Raw genomic sequence first — 27,415 nt, 5'->3', positions numbered from 1 at the left:
ATTTTTAAGCAACTTATGCACGTTAAAGTGATTTTCGGAAGCGGGTCTATATGGGAGCTATGACTAATTATGCACCGATCGTAACAAAATTTGGTGACAAGAATTTTGTATATGTATATACAATTTATATACATATATAAATTAAACATTTATGACCGATAAAGTCCAATTTCGGAAGGACATTTGTATGGGGGCTAGGTGAAATAACGGACCACTATCGGCCAGTTTCAATAGGCTTGGTCCTTGGGAAAAAATAATATGTACCAAATTTGATCGAAATATCTTCAAAATTGCGACCTGTACTCTGCGCACAAGGATTACATGTACAGCCAGCCAACCAGACTGACGGACGGACATATTTTAATCGACTCAGAAAGTGATTTTAAGTCGATCGGTATACTTTAATGTGGGTGTTAGACTAATATTTTTAGGCGTTACAAACATCTGCACAAACGCATTATACCCTCCCCACTATGGTGGTGTAGGGTATAAAAACAAAGTATTTAGTGATCATGTTCAAAAGGACATTTTTCGTATTTCTTTGTAAATACTTTTTAATATTTTGTGCACAAGTACAGAAGGTATTATTTGGAAAACAAGCATTTTGTTTATTCTGGTTGTCACAGGGTTATGTTAAACAGGCTGCAAACTTCTGTGATTGACCCATGTGGTCCGTTTTGATAAGTGGAAAGACAGGGGTTAGAGAGAAAATTTATACCCATAACTGAAAAGTTTGAGTTATTAACCATACCCACCCGTTGCACGTATGAAGGTATACAGCCTTCTACCGTCCCTTGCCGACAGATACGTCAATTCGTGCAGGAAAAAATCGGCCAGACTTTTCAGTCTTTGCTCAGTCGGGGCTGGACTTTGGCTGAGGAGATGCTGTCCAGTCTCATCATCTGCCATATCATGGCAACTTCTACGCAATCGCTACATGAGAGATTTAATCTCTCACGTTACGTAGTCGATTAAATGGAATGTTAATCAGTGTTGTAGTTCTGCGACTTCATGATTGCGAGTCCATCCTGCACCCAGCGTTTGCGAGCGGAATATCAACAGTTAACCTCATCATTGGAGACTGAGACTCCCATGAATCCTCAATGCAATTTCTTGGAATATTTTAGTGTCCCGGTATCCAGAGATGACCGGCATTTTAGGACCAGATTAGAGACAGTGTAGACACCGAAAATAAATTTAAGGGAATCACTTTAAATTTAAATATTAACACCATATACTCGGTAAAATCTCAGCCAGTTTGCAGCCTGAAGAACACTACACTGGTTCGGTAGTCTAAAAGTCACACGCGGTAGTCTAAAAGTCACACATTGAAGCTTCTGTCGAAGAAGGATCTATACCAGCGAAATGCAAACTCACACCACTACAGTTTTTAGATATTGTAGTTGTATGAGTTGAGAATTATTCTCTGGCAAAAACAAAAACAACTACCTGAAATAATGAAATAAACAAGCATAAAAGCGTAACACAACCTGCTTCTATCATGCTCATGCGAGACTGACTGTTTTTATACAATGTGTATGCTTGCGTACATGTGAAAATAAAAACAAGAGAGCTCATTGCATTTCGCTGATCTATACTGCAATAGTCAACGCCAGTGGTATCATGTCTAACTGCCGCATTAAGAGCAACGCCCTTGGTCATAAAGAAAACCAATTTAGCACGACTAAGAGGGTTTTAGACGGAGCGTCGCGAATTGCACCTGTAAAAATCAGTGCCGAAGTACGTAGAATCCGTCCAAAAGGATTTATTTATTTCCCAGGTTCTTCTTATAGTCTTTCTATAGTAGTAAATGGCAACAGCCTGAGTGTTCCGATTCCTGGTCAGCTTTGAATCCAGGATGAGTGTTAGATACTTTGCATTATCGGATAAGAAAAGAAGTCGTAGATGAAATATGTGAACATGAACTTCCCTGAGAAGAGTACATAATCAATTTTAGTAGGATTAGCACTGGGTCTATTCCATTCCATTCTTTGCGAGACCAAACACGAAGACCTCATTCGCATAAGCTAAAGTCTTACAACAGATGGCGTATGTAAACAACAAATCCTTCCGATTGCTCACCAAAGCTTTTTTTTTTTTTTTTTTTTTAACGTTTTATTGATTTATTGAATCTGTCTATTTTGACCTTACAATAAGTATTTAAATCTTATAACTAAAATTAAAACTATTTGCTCTTCAGCAAGAGAGCCATTATGGTAAACTGTCACTCATCTTAGCGGGGTGGTAGATCTGCTCTACGGAGCCTGGATCGGGTTTGGGTCTGCACAAGTTGTCTTGCAAGGGAATTGGGATGGTTTCGCAGCTTCACAATATATTTCTCACGGACTTTCTCGAACTCTTCCTTTACCAATGTCACTTCTAAGTCTCTGTGGATGTTTTCATTTCTTATGTACCATGGTGCTCCCGTCATGGTCCTAAGAATTTTAGATTGGGCCCTCTGTATAAGATCAATACTGGTGTTGCTAGCCATTCCCCATAATTGAATTCCATATGTCCAAATTGGTTTTAAAACGGTCTTATACAGGATGACTTTATATTCAAGGCTTAATTTTGATTGGTCACTGATTAACCAATGAAAGCTAGAGGCTTTTAACTTCATGTGAAGTCTCTTGGTTTCTATGTGTCGGCGCCAAGTAAGCCGTCTATCTAGATGAATACCAAGGTAGGTGACATAATCAGACTGCGGTATATTAACGTTGTTGAGTGTGACAGGTGGGCAATTTCCTCTCCTTAGAGCGAACGTAACATGTTTACTTTTCAGCTCATTTACCTTTATTCGCCAGTTTTTCAACCATGACTCCACACGTACGAGGTAATTCTGTAGTTGACTAGATGCCATGAGTGGGTTTTCGTCTGAGCTAATAATGGCGGTATCATCAGCAAATGTTGAAATTGTTAGTTTATCGCACGTAGGGAGGTCGGAGGTGTAAATCAAATATAGCGTAGGTCCTAGTACGCTTCCCTGTGGAACGCCAGCTCCAATCTTGCATTCTCTCGTCACATAATCATTGTACTTAACTCTGAAAAGTCTATTCGATAAATAAGACTCCAGCAATTTATGAGTACATAGTGGTAGTAAACATTTGATTTTATGTATTAGACCCTTATGCCATACCTTGTCAAAAGCCTGAGCAACGTCTAAAAAGATGGCAGAACAATATTTCTTTAATTCAAAAGATTTTCGAATCTCTCCAGTTAAACGATTGACCTGTTCAATGGTGCCATGATGTTCACGGAAACCAAATTGGTGTACTGGGATAATGTTTCCATCATTCAAAAAAGGTATTATCTTTTCCTGGAATATTTTTTCGAATAACTTCGACAAACAAGGGAGTAGGCTAATAGGTCTATAAGAAGATGGCAGGGTTAAATCTTTACCCGGTTTAGGTATCATTATTATTTGAGAAATTTTCCAATTTTTTGGATAAATTCCTAGTTTCAAGATCGCATTAAACAATATAGATAGCACAATTATTGCCACATTTGGTAGGTTCTTAATCATTGATGGCGTTATTAAATCATATCCCGGTGATTTTTTCAAGTCTAATTTATTTTTAATTACTCTATTAACATCCTCAGGACTAATATCGAATTGGGCTGCATTAGCCATTGTTGAAGCTGGCAGTTCTTCTAGTTCAAACTCATTTGCAGTGGAGTTGGGCTGAAATACTTCACTTAAATGTTCAGCAAATACTGAGGCTTTTTCTATAGCACTTCGTGCCCAGGTTCCGTCAGCTTTTCTTAAAGCGCTTTGTGCCTCTACCGGTGGCTTAATGTTCCTCGTTGCCTTCCAAAGAGAGAAATTTGTGTATTTTGTACTCGTCAAACTTTTAATATATTTTTCGTTTATGCGATCCTCCTCCAAATGAAGGGCTCTTTTCAGTTTTCGTACTGCTGCGGACAGCCTCTGCTTTGCAGCAGGTGATCTATTATGTTGCCATTCTCTTCTGAGTCTTCTCTTTTCGAGAAGAAGTCTTTCAATATCCGAACTTGAAATAGGCGTATTAGTTTTTGGAGGGATCTGGCACCTAGAGTGTTCCAGAGCCGAAACAATCAGTGACGTGAAGTCATTAACGGTCCTATCTATGTCTTCCTCACACTGTAAATTAGGATTTGTGTGGATATGACTGCTGATATATTTCCTATATTTTAGCCAATTTGTCTTAAAATACAAAGAGTCCTTAGGAAATCTTGGGGTGTTGGGTCTCTCACAATAATTAATAATTACAGGAGAGTGGTCAGAAGATAGATCATAGGATATTTCTGTGGATATTGCATTCCGAATAATATTTCTGCATATGGCGAAGTCTATTAGATCAGGAATTTTTCTAGGATCAGTTGGCCAATAAGTTGGGTGTCCAGGAGACACAAAATCTAAGCAATTTTTGCGATCAACTAGAGCTTTATACAGCTGTCTACCTCTGGGATTTACCAATCGCGAACCCCAATATGTATGTTTGGCATTGTAGTCTCCACATGCCAGAAACCGATCTCCTAGTGTTATAAAGAATTCTTCAAATTTTTCCTTGGTCATCGAAAAACGTGGTGGGCAATATATAGAGCTCAGAGTTAGGTCTCCAGCTGGGTATTCAAGGCGAATAGATGTTGCTTGCATATAATCCTTTGAAAACGCTTCTAGGGCATAGTGTCTCAATCGGTTTCTAATTATGATACCGGTACCGCCATGTGCCTTACCATCCGGATGGTTTGTGTAATAAAATGAGTATCCTGATATATTAAAGTTATATCTATTTGTAAGATGTGTCTCCGAAATTAACATCACATCGATGCTTTTATTTAACATAAAATGGGAAATTTCCGATTTGTGCTGGTTTAAACCATTTGCATTCCAGAAACATATCTTCAAAAAATTCATTTTCTTGTTAATAGAATTTGAATCATTTGGTTCTGTGCTCTCAGAAGCTCTTGTATTGTGTTTTGCATGGATGACATGAAGTTAGTCATATTTTGATTAAGAGAGGAAATATTCTCAGTAAGTGTTTGCATAAGGTTTTCCAACCCTCCCATATTTTGGGGGACTTTTGGCTTTTGATAACCCGTTTTTAAAATACTGGCGTATGAGCTGGCTCCAGCATTAATTGTAGCTCCCTGGCCATTTTCCTGTGATACTGGATGAGCCGCATTTATTTTATCATTTGAAAAATCTACTCCAGAGCTTAGTGGTCTAGATGTAGATACCGAATTTGTGTTTTACTGGTTTCAGCGTGCGATAGATGGTTTATGCGGTTCAGAAGTGGTTATTTTAACACGGAAGACAAAGATTGCATAGGCCAACCAAAAAAAAAAAATTGAAGACCAAGAATTGGAGACATTACTCCATGAAGATTGTTGTAAAACTCAACAAGAGCTTGTAGAATTAATGGGAGCTCCTCCACCAGCAATTTCAAAACTTTTGCAAGCAGTTGGATTGATCCAAAAGCAGGGAAATTGGTTACCGTATTGATACTTGAACACCACCAAAAGGAAATAATTACTTGCGATGAAAAATAGATCCAATATGATAACCTGGCCAACCAGCCGAATCGACACCAAAGGCACATATCCATGGCGCTAAGAATTCTATGTATTTGGTGGGAGCAAATCAATAATGAGCTGCTGAAGTTTTCCCTCACCCACTTTATAGTCCAGACCCTACCCCTTCCGACTTGGTTTCGATCGATGCAGAGCGCTCTCTATGGGATACGCTTTACTTTGGAACAGAGTATCCGATATTGGCTTGATTCGTTCTTCGCCTCAAAAGATGAGCAGTTCTTTTTTCTCGGAATCCATATATTGCCAGAAAGATGGAAAAAGGTCATAGCTAACAGTAGCCAAGACTTTGAATATACTTAGAATATACAAATGTTTCAAAATAAGAGCTAAAAATTTGAAAAAATCACACATTTTTAAGTCATATAATCTTGCGTAAATTTTGGGACACCCAAAATACATGTTTCTTTATAAAAGCTTGCTGTCTAAATCGTTCAAATACTGTCCGAATACTGAAAACTTGACGAAATTCGATTGATTGATTAACTACTCCCAATTCGTTAGGCTCTTTCGCAAAACTATTTTTTATTAATTCTCCCCTATTCTAGAAATAGTAAAACCGGTAAAAACATAAATGCAATAATCCCTCAAAATCCCCAACAAACAACCCTCGTTATTTAGAATTCAAAACGGCTGTCTATTTTCAATAAACAAATACACACACTCACCATAAGACAAACAAAAAATCCCATTTACCCCATATATATTTTGGAGAAAATTTTTTTTTTTTTGATTTTTTCTATATATGTATATTGTTCGACATATTTATGTGAATATAAGCAAACAAAGAATTAATAATATAAAAATAAATAAATAAATGAATACATTGTTATTGTATTTATTGTGTACTACGTTTATGAAGGTATCAAGAGAATTATATATATTTTTTTTTTTCAAATTGTCAGCAATTTTTTCCTGTATAAATTTTTTTTTTCCTCATATTATTGTCAGTAGTTAAAATTTATTTGAAATTTTAGTAAATGTTTTTATATTTTAGGTTTTATATTGTTCAGTATTTAACAAATAATTTAAAGAATATGAGTGTCTAGGCTGGTTATATTTATTATTTGCGAAATGCGAATTTTATGTGTCTGCGTTAAAAGCGAGAGTGTTAGTGTAAATGAGCGATATTTTTTTGCATTTGTTTAGATATGAGAGTGTTTACATGTATGAATGTTTGAATGTGTTTAAAGAAGGCATGTGTTTTTGTGTAGTTTATTTTTCAATAGTAATAAATACATATAAAAAGTGTTTAGAGATCTTAAATTACAAATATGGTGCTAATTGAAATATCAAAAACAACAACAGCAACAACTACAACAAACAGAAATAAAATCATAGCAAGCAAATATTTACACAGCCATGTACAACAAATGTATAAATACAAAAATGTGTGATAAATTTCCCTGCTGTTCTGGGTGACTGTCTCCAATTAGTGATTTTACCCATTAGTTAGGGTGACCACTAGGAACATAAATAGCTTCATGACTTGTTATTTTAACATGTACGTGTCCAAAGCGTTGACCATAAATTGATTACAAAGGAACTTTTTTATAGCTGGTCCAAAGTAGTTAGTCAAGTACCCATTACGAACAAGTTTATATTTTCAATTTACCTGGGATGTATAAGGTAACCAATTGACTTCAAATAGCCCAAAATATATAAATTGGAATCAGCCAAGTAATCAGACATTAGTGAAAATTACTTTCCTTAAGGGATACATTGACAATTTGTAAAACAGCTGGGTTGCAACATCATCAACAACAACCGTGAGCAAAAACTTTTCAATACTAAAAGTATAAATATACGTACGCTTACGCTTACTGAATGTGACACAATTTTAATGAAACAATTTTGACCTGAAAATCAAAATGAATCAAATAATTTATGTGAAAATTGTATTCACAAATGTTTGTTGGCAAATTAATCAATTAAAGAGGCGATAAAAGAAATTCATGTTCATTTGAGATTGAATTCATTAGTACGAGTAACTTGTGAGGAATGTCTAAAACACTAATTAAATGTCCTAGTTAAGTTAAAGATTTAATAAAATGGCAGTATGTGAAAGATTTTACAGCAATAAGAAATTTGTATTGCAAACGGAGTCCCTTTGGATAATTCTCGTATTTGTATATGAGCAAATACTTATACGAATTTGAGATTTTATTAATTTTTGGAATTCCCTATTTCAATATCGATTAAAATGTATGTAAATTTATAAGGCTGGCATTCGATAACGAGAGATTTTTAGTAGTAAGCTAAGAAGTATTTAAAGTGTAATTTGATTACGAATGCGAGAACTAAATAATTTAATAAATAAGTGAGAAAAAGTAAAAGTAAACAGCAAACTATGACGCTTTAGATAAAGCCAATGCGTTCCAAAATTTTAAACAATAAACGAAAATAAAAAAGTAAAAAAGAATAGTAAGTCATGCTCGACTATATACTACCCTACACCAGGAGAGTATAAATAGGGTGTTTTTAACGAACACATTTTATTGTGGCTCTTCATATAATAAAGGGTCTCTTATTAAGCGCTTCCTATCTTTAAATTTAAATAAAACAAATTGTATGTGAGATATCATCGGCCATCAATAATATGGCGCGCTTTTCTTTGACTCTGGCACATAAATCAGGCTGAAATTGAGCGATCACATGGATTATATTAACTTTGTGAGCAGCTGTGTTTCGTGGCTTATTCGCATAGACCTGCAAATTAAGAAAACCCTGCAAGAAAAAATCTATCTGGGTCAAATCGCACTATCTCGTCGAAGAGTTCACATTACCTCCACCTGAGAAGACCATGCCCTCAAATAGTTCGTGCCACAGTGTTGTGCAGTAGTGTGGTCCTGTTGAAACCATATTTCGTTGTTGGCCATGTCAACCAATTCAGGCCAAATGAATTAGGTAATCCTTGTCCTATAGCGCTCACCGTTGATGGTGATGACATGACCAACGATTATGGCAACCGAGATATGAGCTTTGGCGGTAACTTGGTCAATTTAATTTTTCTCAGTTTTAGTAAAATTCAGAATATTAAGCATTACTGTTGGCATAGGAAATATATGTTGAAGACTTTACTGATCAGAAGCTAAAATTGTGAGTAAAATCAATGTTCATGTATCGATTTGAATGAAATATGACTCGTTGTATTCATATTATGTCTAGGTTTATGACGTTATAATAGAATCGCATTTTTAATCGTTTTTGATTTTTTAAAAATCAAAAAATTTTGAAATTTTTTTTTCAAAACTTTCTGTTTCAGTTTGACAACTGACAGTTTAGGTTTAGTAAAAATAGAGCATTAAATGAGAGAACAAACATGTTTTCATAGGTGAACAATATCTCAAAAATAATAAAAATTTGGACTGAGAAAAATATGGACTGAATATGGATTGAATATTTGTCAATTATGAAGAGAGTAATTGACAAATTCATGGAGATTGAATCAATGGTTGCTGCTAAACACATTGGTCGTGCAAAAACTAGCCTTTCAAATGTCAATATCAAATCAGTGGGTGAAAATTAGTCTGAGTATTGTACAATAATTGCAAATTTCAAGAAGCTCTCTACTGTGTATACTCTTCTGAAGATCTGCGCTTCAAGCATGGAGAGATGAATTGGTTTTAACAAGACGGTGCCACATGATATTTATGGTCGTGTACTCTCTTGTTTCGGTAATCAGAATTGTCCCCCTAGAATCGTGTGATTGATGGAGGAAATTCAGTCACATTTAGGCGAAAATGCAGTGGAAAAAGTTGACAAAAGAGTGCGTTTATCCGATATGCTATCCCATACATAACCCAATCCTGTGTACCAAATTTCATTGAATTATCTTCAAACTTTCAAGATTTAAATATACAGAAAATGATTATGAGTCGATCCAACTCCCCTCTTTGACTACATAGAGTATTCATACTAAAACAAGCCCACTTTTGTAGCTAAATTAAACCAAAACACAAAAGTAAATGGAAACTACATAATACAATTAAGCCAGGCCTAACTGAAACAGGCCTAGCAGAAGCAACCAAAAAACACCAACTAAATGTTAATTGAACAATGGAAAAAAGGGAAATCTACAAAAAAAAATTCAAACTCATATACATAATACAAAGTATTGTGTTAGAAAAAACACAGCTACAACCTTTGTTCAACATACCAACAAATTTGTGGGCCAAAACCTTTAGCTGAAACTCCAGCAACAAAAAATTCAAAAATAAAATATTAAAAAAAAAACAGAAAACAGCCCATAACCCACAAAATATCACAGCTAGTATTTTCGTTTTTCTTTATAGCTTGAAAAAAAAACAAAACTCATTAATCACGCTTTAACTTACAACGACTTTGAATTTTATACGCATTTTAATACTCACAGCCCTCGTATTCAGACAACAACAATACAAATCATATATTTATACGCAATTCAAGGTCTTTCATAACGCACTTTTTTTTCATTATTCTCTTTCGTTTATTGTTACTGTTTCTGTTGTCTTGTACATATTTATATGCCTGTCAGTTAGACATTACGTCCGACATCCCGTCAGTTTCTTATATAAATAACGTATTGAATGTTGTTCAGTTTTTTTTTTTTGTTTTCGGTTTTTTATTTTTTCATTTCAAGACGATAATTAACTTAAAGTTAAAGTTTTTTGTTGATGGGATTTCATTGAAACAAAAATTATTAAAATTAATGGATTTCAATGGAAAAAAATTAATACATACAATAATTGTATATATTATGAGAGTCTGTCTGTCTATGAGGTAGATTATATCGGTACTTCCTTTTGAGCTACATACATTTGTGGTTATACGTCGTTGTTGTCTAAGGTTTTGTTTAAGACTATTGCAGAAGAAAATAATTAAAACTAGTGTAAAGTGAAAGTCTTGGTTAAGGTGTTTTAGAGTTACCAGCCAGCCTCCTTTAACGTTTGAAGCCACAGCAAATATTTTAGTAATGTTTCTTGGAAATGTAAAAGAGTATAAAAGAATAACAATTGGTTTAGAAAAAAAGGGTTCAAAGGTATTTATGCAAGAACAAAATCCGCACCAGAGAGTGCGGATTTTGGTCAGGCGCTTTCCATGGTCTGCTGCTTTGAGCTCCTGAGTAAGCTGAATTTTACGTTGAAGGTGGAGATATTTTGTCAGAATTCGCTGAGTAGTGCTTCGTGAAATTTGAAGTTGTTGAGAACGATGCCGAATTGCTGTTTTCGGCGACACTTTCGCTTACAGCAATGTTTTCAAGAGACCGACCGCTACGTTGACGCACTATTATAAATTGGATGATATTGATGTGGATTCGACAAGATAGAGCATGCAACATTTCTTCTCTACTCAGTGATCATAATTTAAAACCTTGATCGTGTGATTTAGGACCATTTTATAAGGAAATTGAAGAAGGAAATTCAACTAAGCATCAACGCATCAATATCAGCCACATTGATACAAAATGGTCAAAGGAAAGGGTGTCCCGATGTTCTATTCCATATATAGCCTTATAGTTTACCTTATGATTCAACGAATGCAACTAATTCGTTTGAAGCGAGAATTGGCCGAAAAACGGCCAGATATGAAATCGTAATATTCCATTATGACAACGCTCGTGGCCACATCTTGCAATACCCGTTAACAACTATTTAGAATGAAGTGGTTGGGAAGTTTTGCCTCCCATTGCACCGTCCTACTACTATTTATTTCGATCGATGCAGAACACTCTCTCTGGGATACGCTTAACTTCAGAACAGAGTATCCGAAATTGCTTTGATTCCTTCTTGGCCTCAAAAGATGGGCAGTACGTTTGGCTCGAAATCCATATGTTGCCCGAAATATCTGAAAAGGTCATAGCTAATAATGGGCAATACATTGAATAAATTTATATTGTAGGCACAAATGATTCAAAATAAACTTCTTTGGTTTATTTTGATATTAAATAAAAATGTTTCCTAAAACAAATTCTACTTTTTCTGTTTTCGCAAAATCAATCAAAATAGCAGTGTTTCAAAACTGCCAACTTTAAACACATTTTCAAAGTTATAAAATAAAAATTAAAACACAAAATTGCAGACAAGCATAAAAACCATTTCCGTTGACGATGATAATGATGATGCCCCGAAATGTTAAACGAAAAAAACTAACAAATTGACATTCATTTTAATTTTTTAACAATATCCAAAAAAAACATGCAAGACTAAGGAAAATCCATATAAATTTAATAAACAATCGAAAAGATTGTAAATGAAAGATATGAAAAACGATAAATATATTATATAAATAAGAATAAAATACATACATAATAAAAAACCAACCAAACGAATAAATTTAAAATAAACTGTCAAATGAAATATGGCAGCAGACGAACAGAAAATAACAAAACTCCTAATGGCGAAGAAAAAGAAGATTCTACTGATGCCAAGCAATGGAATGGTTGAATGGGATCCCTCATTTTGTATGAATTGTATACAAAATGAGCTGTACTTTAAAATTTAAACTTAAATTTATACAAAATCGCAATAACAACAACAACAAAAAATGGGTTTGAGTTACTGGCTGACTGACGGAGTGACTAAAATGGACTAAATGTATAAATGCCTAAGTCGTAAAAAAAATTATAAAAAAAACACACAGAAAATGTTTAAACATCACAAACGCAATCATCAGCATGATCATCGAGCCAGTGTTGCTGGTCGTAAGTTAGCAGTTGCGTCAGTCAGTCAGTTGAGGATTCAGAGTCACCATCGATCGTCATTCATAGTCAGTCGTTGTCGTTTATATGTTTGTTATTTTTTTTTTTTTTGTTAAAGAGAGTGAAACCGAATACACACTGCAAAATAAAACCAAAGTTGAATTTTTTATTTAAAAAAAATACAACTCTACACTACAGCCAAACATTCGAAATTCAAGGTCAAACGTGTTAAAATTTTCAAACCGGCCGTTCAACTTGATAACTTTTATTTTTTTTTTTTTGTTAATTTTGAGTTTTTTGTCATCGTCAACTTTAGTGTAGCAGAAGAGCAGTCTGTAGAATCGCAAATCTAAAAAAAAATTATAAAATAAAATAAACGTAACATCGTAAAGTACCCCAGGCCTGATGGTAACCATCGGACCATACAACCATTGAACCACGTTTAGGTTTTTTTTTTCTTCTTTTTCTCCACTCTGTGGCTGTTGTTATTTTTGTTTGTTTTATTATGTGCCTCTGACAAAACTTATAAAATCAACAAGTTTGAATGTGTTGAGGCAAGGGTTTGCCTTGAGGAGATGTCTTTTTCAGGAAACTTTTTGAAGAAAAGGATTTGAGGAAAGCAGGAATAAATAATGTATTTTAAATTCCTATAAAGTAAAGAAGATTTTAAACTTTCATAATAAGTTATGAGGCCGCTTTTGATGCTTGAGAAAGATGAAGCATGAGAGTTTATTTATTGGGAAACAAGATATGACGCCACTTTTGCAGCTTGGTAAATACGGATCCAACAAGTTTCATTATAAAGGTTGTCTCCAAATTTTCTATGACCATTTTGCATAAATGTAGCTGAATTTCTTAAATGCAGCGTTGAATTTCCTCCTTCAATGCAAATGTGATCGAAGCTCTGTTCCAACAAGCCTATAATTCTTGGAACAGAGCTTCGGCTTAAAAATACCCCTTTAAAAAAATTCTAATGAAGTTAAATTTATATTTCAATGCAATTAAGGCAAAATTATTGAACTGTAACAAGTAAGAGACATAAATTATAATTTAAAATAAAAATATTTAAAATTTTTTTTCAAAATTATAAAAAAAAATTGATTATGAAATTTTTTAGGTGAAAAAAATTCGATTTTTTTTTCCGAATTTGACCAATTGTAGGTGAAACTTATTATGGCTTTATAAACGTCGTTACAAATGGATTTGAAATGGCTATCATTAGATACCCTTATTGTCGATATTGCTACATTTTAACCTTTTCAAAACGCTGGTTTATTTCCTTTAAATAAACCGGATACTTTTGATTGCAAATAAAAGCCGTTTAGTAGTTTAAAAATTGTAACAACTCTTTATTTATTTAAAATGTACAACAACCACAGAATTAAATAGTCACTCAATGTTTTTTATACACGTTTATAAATTCTCATAAATACAGACACTTTATAATGTACACGAATTCACTTGAAAAATACAGCACACCTTAAGGCACTCAGTTGATGTTTATTCGAATAGCGTCTCTGATAAACTGACAAACGACTGCAACCTCTGCCACTATTTATAACACTACCATCTGCACTCTAGATTTCTTATTAATTGTCTAGAGGTTTCTAATACATACGCCATCTGTGGTGTACATTCTACAATGTTCTTTAACTGAATATTCGAATTCGAATATACGGTCGCAGCAAACTGCGTTGCCAACTTACGATCAATGGTCAACTGAAAGCTTTTATTCAATGTTAATAATGCCCACAGATATGTTACAGTTTGCTATTACAGCACTGCTATTTGAAAGCATTATGTTACTTTTAAATCAGCCGTTAAAATCGTTATATTTGAATTCAAGTACAATTTCGTAACAATATTAATGACTTATTATTCCAGATATAGATCAAAAAGAGACCAAAAATCGAGGTTGTACTGTTTTTTACCTTATATCTCAGCCATTTGTAGACCTCGATTTTATGTAGCAACCGAACCGGATCTATAGCGGATATATTTATGTATGAATCATGTATAAGTTATTTGGGGCTACAGAAAGTTGATTTCAACATACAGACGGACATGGCAATATCGACTACGCTATCTATAACGATCCAGGATATATACATTTGTGGTGTCGAAAAATTACAAACGGAATGACATACTTATATTTAACCTTGCCACTCATGGTGAAGGGTATAAATATATGGGAGGGAGAATAGAAGGAGTAGTGTTTGTGGACACTGACTTGAATTTTCCTACATTGAAAGTGACAGGAAAGACTTCAGCAGGAAGCTTATTCCCAAAATATACTTTGAAGCATCGGCATATACATACATGAAAATTTTATTCCATTTTGGGTTGGATATAAGTGGTGTAAACCAAAGCACTTGAATGTTTCTAACGACACTTGAAAAATGTTGCTGACATCTGCAAAATAATAGATAGAGTTGGAAGTTTGACGTAGAAGGTCGTTTAGAAAGATAAGGAATATAGTAGAAGAAAGAACGGAGCATTGCGGTAACCCTGAATTGATCTTCAACTCGTTTGATGAGATTCCATCTACAAAGATTCGTATAGTGCGATATTACCGACACCAAAAGCAATAAGTTTAGATAAAAGCGCATCATGCCACACCCTACCGCACACGCCTTAGAAATATCTAGAGCCAACACTTTACTTTCGCCAAAACGGTAAATGGAATGAAATAATTTTTTCGATAGAAAGAATAGCAAGTTTCCAGTAGAGCGTCCTCTACGAAAGCCATACTACCGGTCGCCAAAAAATTTTTATAATATCTGTTAAAATAAGTGAAAAAAATAACTAGATATTGTGAAGATGGGGATAAATATGAATCGTCTGAGTACGAATATTCCCACTGCCTTTTATAAACTACAACTTCTGATGAATAAATCCCATATTTTTTTTAATTAACCCCTTCGCTACAAAACCGCAAACCCTAAACAGAACCTCAAAGTCATAGAAAAGGAGAAAAGACAAAGAAGAACTTTTGCTTTTATTATGTGTGTTTCGCTTTTAGTATTTTTTTGTTTGTACAAATTTCAAATGAAATGATGAGTAACAACTTTACTGGAAGATGAATGTTAAATTTTGGTTTTAAAAAACAAAAGCGAAAACAAAGCTTAAATTAAAATAACACAATGTTCAAATCATACATCTAACAAGAAGTAGACTTTTTATTCAGACGGTTTTTATGTCTGTATTTTATTAAACAGTTCCCAGCAGATATTGGCGATTGTCCCGAACTTCAGTGATTTAACCTATCGCCTAGGGTGACAATTAGTTAAATTTTTGATTAGGTACCATTAGACAGTATGATAGCTGTTCCAAAGTAGTCAAGGCATTCACCCCTATCGTGAAAAATATGTGAAATTTATGTTCCCATGAAATATCTATTTCCCTCGAAGGGAAAATTGCTATCGTGATATTCCCCTGAACTTTTCATTCACAATAGTTGATTTTGTTCGTAACAGCTGTTTATTGTTTCAAAATTCCATCTAAAAATTTCCCATGTTGGGGATTTTTTTTCACGTGAACAAAGTTTATGAACGAAAAGTGGGAAAAGGGAACACATTTCATGTGAAATATTGATTCGCGATAGGGGTGATTGCTTTCACATAGAGTAATTACATTACTAGCTACCTAAAGCTGCCCATACACGGGTGATTTGTGACTGCGATTTGTTCGTGTTCGACTTGTTAAATCAATCAGAAATCAGGCGCACAAATCATTGCTTTATTGGTTACCGAAAAATGAGCAATACAAAATAAACGTTTAAAGTCACTACTCTCTAGATTACTTAGAGACACTTAACTGACAATTGATTTCACGCTAGATTACCTGGGATGTATAAAGTAACCAATATCTTTTAAATGTTCCAAAATATACATATAAATTTGAGTCCGCCAAGTGTCACTGTTCACACAGAATATATTGACTACTTGCTTAACTGCTGGGTTATTTTACCCCAAAACAGAATAATTTTTGCCACCATTTTTGGAAATCATTTCAAAACAATTACACAAGTTTTACAGATGATCATACAAATTGAGTTCAGAAACACCAAAATAAAAACAAATCTGTTTTTGTGTGACTTAAAAACAAAAAAACAAAAGTGGAAAATACCACTTTAATTACAAGTTTATGGAGAATTTTTGTAAAAAAAAAAAAATAAATGTTTAACAACAATAATAGCACATAAATCATTTGTCATCCAAATACTTGTTTTTGTGCCTAAAAACAACAAAATTAATGAAATGAAATGAAATAAAATTATTATTTCTGTGTTCTTAATGTTAAAAACAATAAAATAAATGTTTTAAAACTGAAATTTAGTTCAATGACTTTATTTAATTGTTGATGTTTTAATTTAAGTCACACAACTTGTCAAGCCGTAAAGATTTGACAGGAGGCATTATTTTGTTAACTTAGTGTAATGGTATTCAATTTAAGCGGGGATTTAAGATGGGGCAGTTTCCAAATGGAATTTTTTTTTTAAAAATGGTAAATTTTCAGTCAAATATTTTCTACAATATGGCTGTGGCTAAAATTCGGATTAACATGGAACTTAAGCCGAGATACTCATCTTAAATTTCCAAAAAAGTTTTTAAACGCTAATTCACATATTTAAGTTAATGTCTCGAGTAGCAAACCATTTCAAAGCTTAAGACAATTGAGGGATTCAAACGGTCTGCTATTATGTCGTATTGTCATAATGTCGTAAAATATTTTTTAGTTTAAACAAATTCTTGTTGTGCTGCAAACAAAAACAGTGTTATTATATGACAAACTAATAAACATAGTTCAAAAAGTCTTATTAGTTTATAACTTTTTTGTTTGAAACCCAACAAAAATTTGTTTTAACTAAAAATATATTTTATGACAATACGACCTAATAGGAGACCCTTTGAATCCCCCAAATATTTCATAAGTAATTTTAATATTTTTTTTTATACTAGATTATTAGAATATTCCTTGTTTTTATTATTGTATTTGCAACAAATCTCTTTAACTTATTAAAACCTTGTCAATTTGATCGACGTTTCAGTTTACAAAATCTATTAATTGTCTTAAACAATAATTTATTAATTAAATCGCTTAAATTTCAATATGATTAATCACTACTGTGGCTTGTGAATATTTCAAAGAATTATTATTATCAGCCTACAATGATCGCCGTGATTTTATTTTATAGATTTCTTTAAATCGATTATATTTTGATTTATTGTCAAGCTAGGCAAGGAAAATTTAAAGTCAATAATAAAACACTAAAAAAATAAACTAACAAAATCATTAACAATAAAATACAATATATTTATTATGTCTTTTATAATTATCTAAACAAAGCAGGGTTTGTTTTATTTTTTTGTTTTACTATGATAAGAAAAAAACAAGAAAACGTGCAAAGATAAAGAAATTAAAATGAATAAATAAACAAGAATGAAGCACAGGCTGAAGTGGTAAGTGGAGATGCCCTACTTGTAGTGTTTAGAATAGTAGTAGAAATGTTTTGGCGGGCTATCATGAAAGTGAGAGTTAAAAGTGATCTGCCGATCGTTAAAGTGTCTCAGATCACTGGTATAAAAAAATTGAGGAAAACTTCTTAGATTCTAAGACAGTGGAAGGCACTAATATCAAAAAACTACGTACAAATATCTTAAAGATTTCATGAAAAATGTCAAATATTTTACTATTTCACCTTTGGGGCCTTAAACGCTTTAATAATTGGCCATTTCGGAAATGCATCACGGTTGCGTTTGATGCGCATCGCCGAACTCATAAAAAAGAAACCGAATTGTCTATCAAAAACAGAACAAGAAAGTTCATTTTATGCAACATTATAATAGATTTGTTAATTTTGTGTCGACCACTGTTTTAATGCGAAATAAGCGAAATTAACTCTTGGAAATTTAACGTAAAAAACTCGTTCTAATAAAAATATTTGGTTATTTCACATTATAAGCTTTTAGCCTAAAGGTCAAAGCTCAAAATTTCAATCCAAATTAACCCTTTAGGCGCTTCATTATAATGAGAGTCTTTCTGCTTCGAAAATGTCGAATTTTTTGCCAACAAAGCGTCACATGTGGGAAGTTTTGCTTTACTTCTTTAATTTGGAAAAAAAAGTGGCGCTGAAGCACACAGATTGCTCACCAAAGCTTATGGTGACTGTGTTCCATTGGTTTCGGATTTGAAGAGATGATTTCTGCTATTCAGAAGTGTTGATTTTGACACGGAAGACAAAGATCGCGCAGGTCATCCAAAAAAGTTTGAAGACCAAGAATTGGAGGTATTATTCGATGAAGATTGTTTTGGATCTCAACAACAGATTGCAAAATCATTGGCAGCTAATCAAGCAGCAATTTCAAAACTTTTGCGAGAAGCACAATTCATTCGAAAGCAGGGAAATTGTGTACCATACAAATTGAATGAAAGTCGTTTTTGAATGTTTGATATGCTACTAATGCTATAAAAAAATAATTTTTGCATCGAATCATTACTTGCGCTCAAAAATGGATCCATTACTATAACCCGAAGCTTAAGAGATTGTATGTGAAGCCCGGCCAACCATCCGAATCGACACCAAAGCCAAATATCCATAGCGCTAAGGTAATGCTCTGTAGTTGGTGAGAGCAAAAGGGTCCTATATATTATGATGTGCTGAAATCTGACCAGACCATCACAAGAAATCTGTACCGAACGCAACTGATTCATTTGAAGCGAACATTGACCGAAAAAGCTCAGAATGAGCGGTCAGACATGAAGCCGTAATATTCCATCATGACAACGCTCGACATGTTGCAATAACTGTTAAAAGTATTTAGAATGAAATGGTTGGGATGTTTTGCATCACCCGCTTTATAGTCCAACCTTGCCCCGTATGACGACTATTTGTTTCGATCGAAGCAGAACGCTCTCTGGGATACGCTTCACTTTGAAGCGGAGTATTCGTTCTTGGCCTCGGAATCTATGTTGCCAGAAAGATGGAAAAAGTATAAAAAATAATAATATTGAAACTAAATCATTAAAATAAACTCTTAAATGCACTTGATATCAAAAAATCTATTTGTTTTCGCAATAATATCAATAAAAATTACTTAAAAAACAATATGAAAATTTTGTTTCTGACAAGGTTAAAGTTCAAGTCTTAAAATTTTAGATTGTAGCCCCTTAAATGGCCCTTTTTATTTTGTAAACGTTAAAATATTTTCCAATAAAAATTTTCTTAAAAACATTTTGTTATTGATTTCGATGAGCTTTTACTGTCGAGGTAGTTCAAACCTGAAAATATTTGTAATTTGAAATGAAAATTAATGGAATGTTTTGTATCAAAATCCTTGCAAATTATTTTATGCACTATTTTGGGTCAATTAGACCCCAGAAACGAAACCAATACATAAGTATATGGAATTAAGAAATTTTGATCATGTCAAACTTAGGTTAATTTTTCAATTAAACAAAAAATATATTCGTGACATTTTGGCCGCATTATATCGTAATAAGATCTAATATTTTCAATAATATACCCGGTAAATTGTTTAAAAACTAAAGCTGCCTCCAGTATTTACCCAAGTACACATTATGAAATTTTAGTGTGTTCATAATCATGTATGTTTCCAAAAATACACATATTTATTACCCACAAAAAACAAACGCAACTTAACTATTCAAAGAGTTAAGGGACAGGTGACTAATACCAGGTGTTACATACGCCATAACCAACGTACCGAAACCCTCATCAAAAATAAAACAAAATACTTTGCAAATAGTAAATATTAGACAAATTGAATACATTGTACTGCAAAACAACAACACAAAGTAATTGAAAGTACTGTTCGAGGTGTGTAGATACATATGTATCTATCTGCGTATCTTATCAGTTTTTCATAATTTGTATTTAGTTTGGGGGTACCACCAACCACTTCTAGTACGAATGTCATTTAAAAAAAAAATAATATCTCATTAAGTAAATTTAATACTTCTTTTTTGTTAATGCAGCATTTAGCAGAGAGGTACGCAAGTTAAGTAAATAAAATTTCATAAGAGTTGTATTCCCTCGTATCTAATAACTAACGACGCTGCTGCTGCATTCCCGGTTTAATGATAAGTTTTTAGCCTGGGGGGTTTGCACAAACGCTGTAGACAAATAAGTAGTTTCATTTGGTTTTTGTTGCTTCTTTTAGTTTTTGTAAATATTTGTGCTGTGAGAAAAATACCGCTTTAAAATAATTATAAAGATATTTAGATCTTACGGAAATAATAAAATTAGAAAAATTTGTCTATGCAAATGGAGTTAAGATTTAATAAAACAACATAGGAAGGGAAAATTTAAGAGAGAACAATTTTAAATAACCAGAAGTTGTAGTAACGTTCATAAAATAATAATCAACTACATCATAAGAAAACTTTCACTTTTAGAAAAGATATTTGAATTTAATAATTTAACTGACTTTGTATATTTTTATTTAACAATTATTTGGCAAATTCTTTATTAATACTAAAAACCAAGACAGTAATAACACTAGTTTACAAATCAAACATTTTTGTTTGCTCATGGAATGAAACTTATATTTTTGAGAAGAGCTACAGACGCTAGTTAATTGAACATTTTTTGATTCCCACCTATACGTCAAAATTTTGAGATATATGGGTTTTTATTTTTCACCTGCTCTGAGTACTACTAATGCATACTGTAGTGTACCTAATTGTGGTATTTAAGTATTTACATCGTTTTTGGGTACTCAACACTCTGGAGAAGCTACCAGATACTTTCAGAGTTGTATTCTTTTGAAAATTCCAACAAAAATTAACGAGAAAAAAATAAATACTGTTTAAAAGGACATCTTTCCTGTAGATAAACGTTAATAAATCGCTATTAAGTACAAAACTCTAAAGTAAAAATTATTTTAAAATATCTTATAGAAAATGTAAAATAAACCCAGACCATTTTTGTTTTATTTTCGGAAAAATTATTCAGTCAAATCGAGGTTTTCCTATAACACAAACACTGCAAAATGCTTATTTACTTTAAAAAATTTCGTAAAAGCTTTAGATAAGACAAAACCAGCATTTCAATATTTATGCAGTGTGTTCCCGAGTCTTTCTTTGGCTAAATTAAAAGAAGGGATATTTGTGGGTCCTCAAATAAGAAAAATTTTGGGTGATACCAAATTTGAGTGTCTATTAACCGATGTTGAAAAAGCAGCATGGAATTCTTTTAAACCTGTTGTTCAAGAATATTTGAGGAATAATAAAAGTCAAAATTACAGAGATATTGTTGCGAATTTATTACATAATTTTGAACTAATGGGCGTAAATATGTCCCTCAAAATTCACTATTTACATTCTCATGTGGATTTTATCCCGGAAAACCTCGGACACATGAGTGACAAACATGGAGAGCATTCCCATCAAGATTTGAAGTTTTTCGATGTTAATTATCAAGGTTTTTGGAATCAGAATATGCTAGGAGACTACTAATTATAAACAAAAGACTAAAACACTTCACTTTTAATTTTTTTGTCCTAATTTAATGTACATTTTTATATGTTTCGTTTTTAAGAAATATCTCAAAAGTTTGACGTCCAGGATTTTTTAAAATATTTTTTCCGAAGTTGGAAGACCTAAATACATACATCCCTATATGTTTCAATTCATGAGCAAAAATCTTGTAAACTAGTGTAATTGATTACTCCAACGATGACTTCACGTCTTTAACAAAACAAAACTGTCATTGAAAATTTAACCTCTTGGATTTTTGGAACCGTACAAAGCCGCAGCGGACATTTGAAAAATGTCATATTCCATACAGAGAAGAATTCCGTTAATACTTCACACACAGCTTGTTTTATTCCAAGTCGACCTCTCCCATATTGGAAAACACCTTACTAAACGTAGAAACTTTTTCCAAGGAACATAAAGCTACCGGTAGAGTGAAATAGTCAATTGAAAAAAACTGTGAGTACGAAAAGAAAATGGTTGATATTTGCTAGACATTCAAGAAACTCTAGATAAATTATTTGAAGGTAAACGATACTCCATCATGTCGGAAAAGAGAATTGGACAAATGCATTTCATTGCATATTCACATAGAAGCCATGAAGAAGATAAAATTTTCTAGTGTGAATTGGTTAATAAACGGGCAATCAAAATTTTATTGTAAAGTTACGGCATCCAGATTTCAAGGAAAATGTTTTTGGCAACTGAATTAGGCCTTTGACCGGAGAGTTTCCCACCAATGCGTATTTATCTATGGTTTGAACGTTTATTGTATCTATTTTTAAGTCATAAGAGAAACTATTCTTAAATTTCTCTTTAATTTAAATAAAATCCATTTGCAATTAACAGGAATATAAAAGAAAACAATTCAGTTTTAATGAAATCACTGTAAATTGCAAACAAAAAAATGGCAGCACTGTTTATGACATTTCTGATAGAAACATGGCTGCACTTACACGTCCCCTCTCACTCACATTCACATTCACTCAGTAAAATGTTTGTTGTCTTCCACAAAGCAAAATACACAGAACAAAACAAAACAAAAACCATGAAAAAAAGAGAGTTTCTAATTGAAATAGCAGAGAAAAAAAGAAGAAGATTCTTATTTACAAGGACACCTGTTGAGTTTGATGTTTATGTTGCTGTTTTTACTGTCTTAATAAAATACATAAAAATAGAAGATAAAAATTGAATAATGAAAACTATAACTATAAAAAAGGACATAAACAATTGGAGTATGAAAAAAGAAGAAGAACAGGTTAACAAGTACAAAATATGATTCAAAAAACAACGAGAGCTAAATCAGCTTGAAAAAGACCATGAAAAAAATAATTGCTAGAGAAAATAAAACATGTAAATTACAAGTTTAAATAAAAAAAAATTACAATTTAATATAAAAAAAACAAAGGAATAATACAACAGACAAAAAACATGCTAAAAAGTTATTTAAAAAAAAAAATTAAATATAAAAATAAACCAAAAAGGATTAATGTAGATTCACATAAAAAATAGTCGTTAAAGCGTAGCTTGGTTTAATTTTTTATAAAAGGATAATAAAATTTAAAGCATTAAAATAAGTTAATAAAATGACACAACTACATTAAATGAATAATAATTTAAAGATATAATTTTTACTATTAAAATAACACTTAATGGTAACAGTGAGGGAGCCATGACAAATTTACATTGATGAAGATAAAAATAGCACATTTGGCAAAGTAATATATACAAGCTAAAGATTTTAAAAGAATTAATTGTTAATTCCATTTCTGAAATCAAATTAAATTGTATATCTTAACCATACCGTCAATGAATTCATTATGAATTATTGCATAGGCTTAATTCCTATGTATCTACTTCAAATGTATTGAATGCATTCCTTTGGATTTTCATTCTTTATAAAATCGTTAAAATTTTCATTGAATTCAAATACATTACAAAATCGCTTGAATGATTAACTTTTGGGTAGAAAGCTAAGTTCGGTAAAGATTCCCTGTGATGATCTGCCCAGATTTCAACAGTCTTTAGGCCCCACCAAATACAGAGCATTATCTTAGCTACCATATCCAATAACACCAAGATCGTTATATTTCACTCTTGTGTCAAGTTTGTGCTGCTATATGCATGCGAAACGTGAAATACGACAGAACACGACGTAAACTCCCTACATGTGTTTGTTAATAGATGTCTCCGAAGAATATTAAAAGTTTTCTGGCCTAACACCATATGTAACACGGAACTCTGGAGACAAACACATCAGCGGCCAGTCCATATTGATATCTTGAACCGCTAATGGCACTGGATTGGTCACACGCTGCACAGGCCTTCAGATGACACAGCTAAAATTGCCATTGACTGGTACCCACAGGGTAGGACACGAAGAGTAGGCAGACCGTTACACACATGGCGTCGGCAACTGAACATCGAAGGCAGCCGTAGTGATCTAAGCTGGAGAGAAGTAAAACAACTATCATCGAACCGAATCGAATGGAATAGATTCGTTGTGGCCCTTTGTTCCCAATAGGAACCACAGGACATTATATATGGATATTTGGCTTTGGTGTCCATTCGACTGATTGGACGGGCTTCACGTACGATCTCTTACGCTTCGGATTATCGTAATGGAACCATTTTTCATTTTAAAAAATTAGGTGCAACATTTTTTTCTTTTATAGACTTCAAACTTAATTTCAGACAAAATGCAAAATAGTCTCTCATGATCTCTCGGCTTCAATAATTTCCTAATTTCCCTGCTTTCGGATGAATTCTGCTGCTCGCAAACGTTTTGAAATAGCTACTTGAGTAGCAACCAATGATTTTGCAAGTTCTTGTTGAGTTTTACAACAATCTTCTGGGAGTAATGACTCCAATTCTTGGTCTTCAAACTTTTTTGGCTGAATACTTCTGAACCGAACAATTAGATCTATCCAATTCAGAAGGAGAGATCAATATGTCTTTTACTGTTGTCTTTAACTTCAATAGCAACTGTCATCCGTTACTGTATCGTATCGTTGTAACAAACGACGACGTTAGTGAGGTAATTACTGTCGACGGTATGCCCTACAGATCAATGGATAAGCTTTTTATTTTGTTCTGAATTGAACGATATGGAAATGGACGACATGTAGTTTGAGCGAACGCCTCAATGGACACTCTGCATGAACGATAATGAGGGTATGGTTATCTCAGCGAAGGTGAATTAAATACTTATTCGAACAAGATTTAGTGAGGCCATCTCATCACCGGCAACAGGGAGCGCATCATTTATTTTATTACAAAATTGCCATAATAAATATTCTCCATGAACGATTTGGGAGTATAGTTATCTCTAGCGATAGTGACGTGAATTGACCAGCATCTTCGTGGGATTTGTCACAATCGCAGGCCTATTGACCACAATCGAACGATGCCCTCAAAAAGGACAAAACCCAGGACATCGCCGAATTGCGAAAGTGATATACAGGGTGTCATAGTAGGACACCTCTGGTTTGCAAAACTTGTAAGGAATAGAAAATCATGTTTATTTCTCTACGTTATCTCTTATACTTTAAAAGATCGATTATTACCATGACTGATAAGTCATTCTAATAGCAATGTCGTTGTAATGATTGTATTTTTCTACATTTTCGGATATTCAAAAATGTACCTATAACGACGTGGTAAAAGGGTTAAGATCGTGCAACAGTGTAAAGTACTTACATATTGACCAAATTACTATCAAAGATTTATATTTTGTAGAGTTATTGACCTTAATTTTACTCGAAAGGAGTAATTCTTAAATTTAAACAGTTTCTTTAACAACATTTTAAAAAGTTTGAAATTGAAATTTTGAAAATGGTGTAAAAAATTTTAACTTTTTTATACCCAGATGAGTAAAAATTTATATCCGAGCTTTTTAGGAAGGTAAAAATAATCTTAAATTATGAACTTTTCAAATACATACAAGTAAAAATTAGTTCTTACATTTTGCCTGGGAAGCTAGTGGTTGGATTTTTTACTTTTATTACTTTATAGTTGAATTATTTTGTATTGAATATGTTTCGGTTACAGCTAAATACTGGTACTTTAAGCGGAGACCGGAGGCCCATAATTTTTTTGGCGCCGATAATTTTTTAAAGCCTCCACAAAAAATGTTCGGCTAGAAAATAGCAATAGAATATGTTGGTATAAGTTCCATATTAATTTCATTGGAATTTGACTTTAAATTTTTTTACAATTTGAGTAATTGTTCTTTTAGCCGGCTGTCACATTGCTATAAACCGCCGCTGACATTTTTAGAGACATAAGCCGCCGTCAAACTTGCTCGGCAAAGGTCTCTGACTTAAATGTAGCAATTTTTGAATATTAAAGGATCGCAATTTAATATTGTGTTTATGTTGAAAATACAAACAGAAAATAAGGAAAAAATTCAGGAATTTTTTAAAACTCTGTTAAACTAAACAGATCCCTGCCAAATACTTTAGAACGTTTTAAAATATTTAAATTTAAACATTATTAAATCATCAACATGATGATGTATCAAAATTAAAGACAATTTAATCTTTCTATAAATAATTGGGGGATTAAGTGGGATTTTCTTAAAGCTATCAAGACATAATAGTGACAGACATGAATAAAATTTTAAATAAATTAAACGGACAATGATTTATGACTTTTGTTATAACAAATAAATGTAGTTGTGTCATAAATAAGTAAAAATTATTAAAAAGAAAAAAATAATATTTAAATAAAACTTACAGTTTGTTTATGATGAGAAATAGGAACCAAAAGATGTTGAAAATTGCTTTAAAGGCAAAAATATGTTTAAGGTTTTTTTTTTTGCAAAAAAACACTTTTTAATTTGTTAATAAGAAAGTTTTATTTGATTGTTTTGTAACGTTTAAGAGCACTTTGAATTTTGTAGTAAAACGTTTAATTTTCTTTTTTAAAAAGATTTAACAATTTTAATGCCCGTTTATTTTAATAAAAATAGGTATAAACAAATTAAAAAAGGCAAGATTTTATACAATTAGGAAAATACGCACTGAAATTAAAATAATATTATGAATTAAATTTCAAAGAAGACTCTTTATACACTTAAGCACTGGTAAGGGTTAAACTTTGACAATGTTTTTTTGATGTTGGCACAAAATTTAACCATTGTTTATTTTGTTTCTGAAGTTTTAAAAAAAGTTTTGTTGTTTTTTACTCATTGCTTTTAAAAACAGAGCCGCTTCAAAAGGGCTTAACACGAAAAAAGGGAGGATATTGCTAAAATGATCACGCCAAAGAAAAGGAATTGAAAAAGAAGTAAATTAAAAAGCACACAAGGAAGTCGTAAATGAAAACTTGATTAAACATCTCAAGACGAGAGACACGTTGTTGACGATATGACGTGATGGTATTTTTAAATTTCCAGCAAAAAAGGGGTTGATTTTGTTGCTTCCCGGAAAATAATATTTGATGGAATTTTTTTTTTGTTTAAATAAAAATTATTAATTTACACAAAATAAACAAAACGCGAAAATTATTAAAACAAATAAAGAAAATCTTGCAATTAGACACCGAGAAATAAATTTACAAACGAATACAAACAAAAAAATTTTATAAAAACCAACAAATAAACAAAATGTTAAATAAACTTTTGTGCTCAAATTTCAAAAATTAAACCGAAAACACACTGAGAAA

The 27,415-nt window shown here is 32.6% G+C and overlaps 1 protein-coding gene across 4 annotated transcripts in view; it reads right to left on the bottom strand.

The window, feature by feature from the left end:
• The window catches only part of heph (polypyrimidine tract-binding protein 1 heph), a 381,579-nt gene extending 354,917 nt beyond the window's left edge, over positions 1 to 26,662 (bottom strand). For 3 of the 4 annotated variants that reach the window (XM_065516408.1, XM_065516405.1, XM_065516407.1), the window contains exon 1: positions 26,486 to 26,660. The gene's annotated coding sequence lies outside the window, so the exon portion shown is untranslated. Of the gene's footprint in view, positions 1 to 26,485 lie in introns of all 4 variants that reach the window. The other variant, XM_065516406.1, reaches the window with a different exon arrangement.
• Positions 26,663 to 27,415: the final 753 nt, after the last annotated feature.

This window comes from Calliphora vicina, chromosome 1 (assembly GCF_958450345.1).
Source record: "Calliphora vicina chromosome 1, idCalVici1.1, whole genome shotgun sequence".
NCBI lineage: Eukaryota > Metazoa > Arthropoda > Insecta > Diptera > Calliphoridae > Calliphora > Calliphora vicina.
Note: the sequence above shows the minus strand (reverse complement) of the source record. Positions and strands in the feature narration are given on the sequence as shown.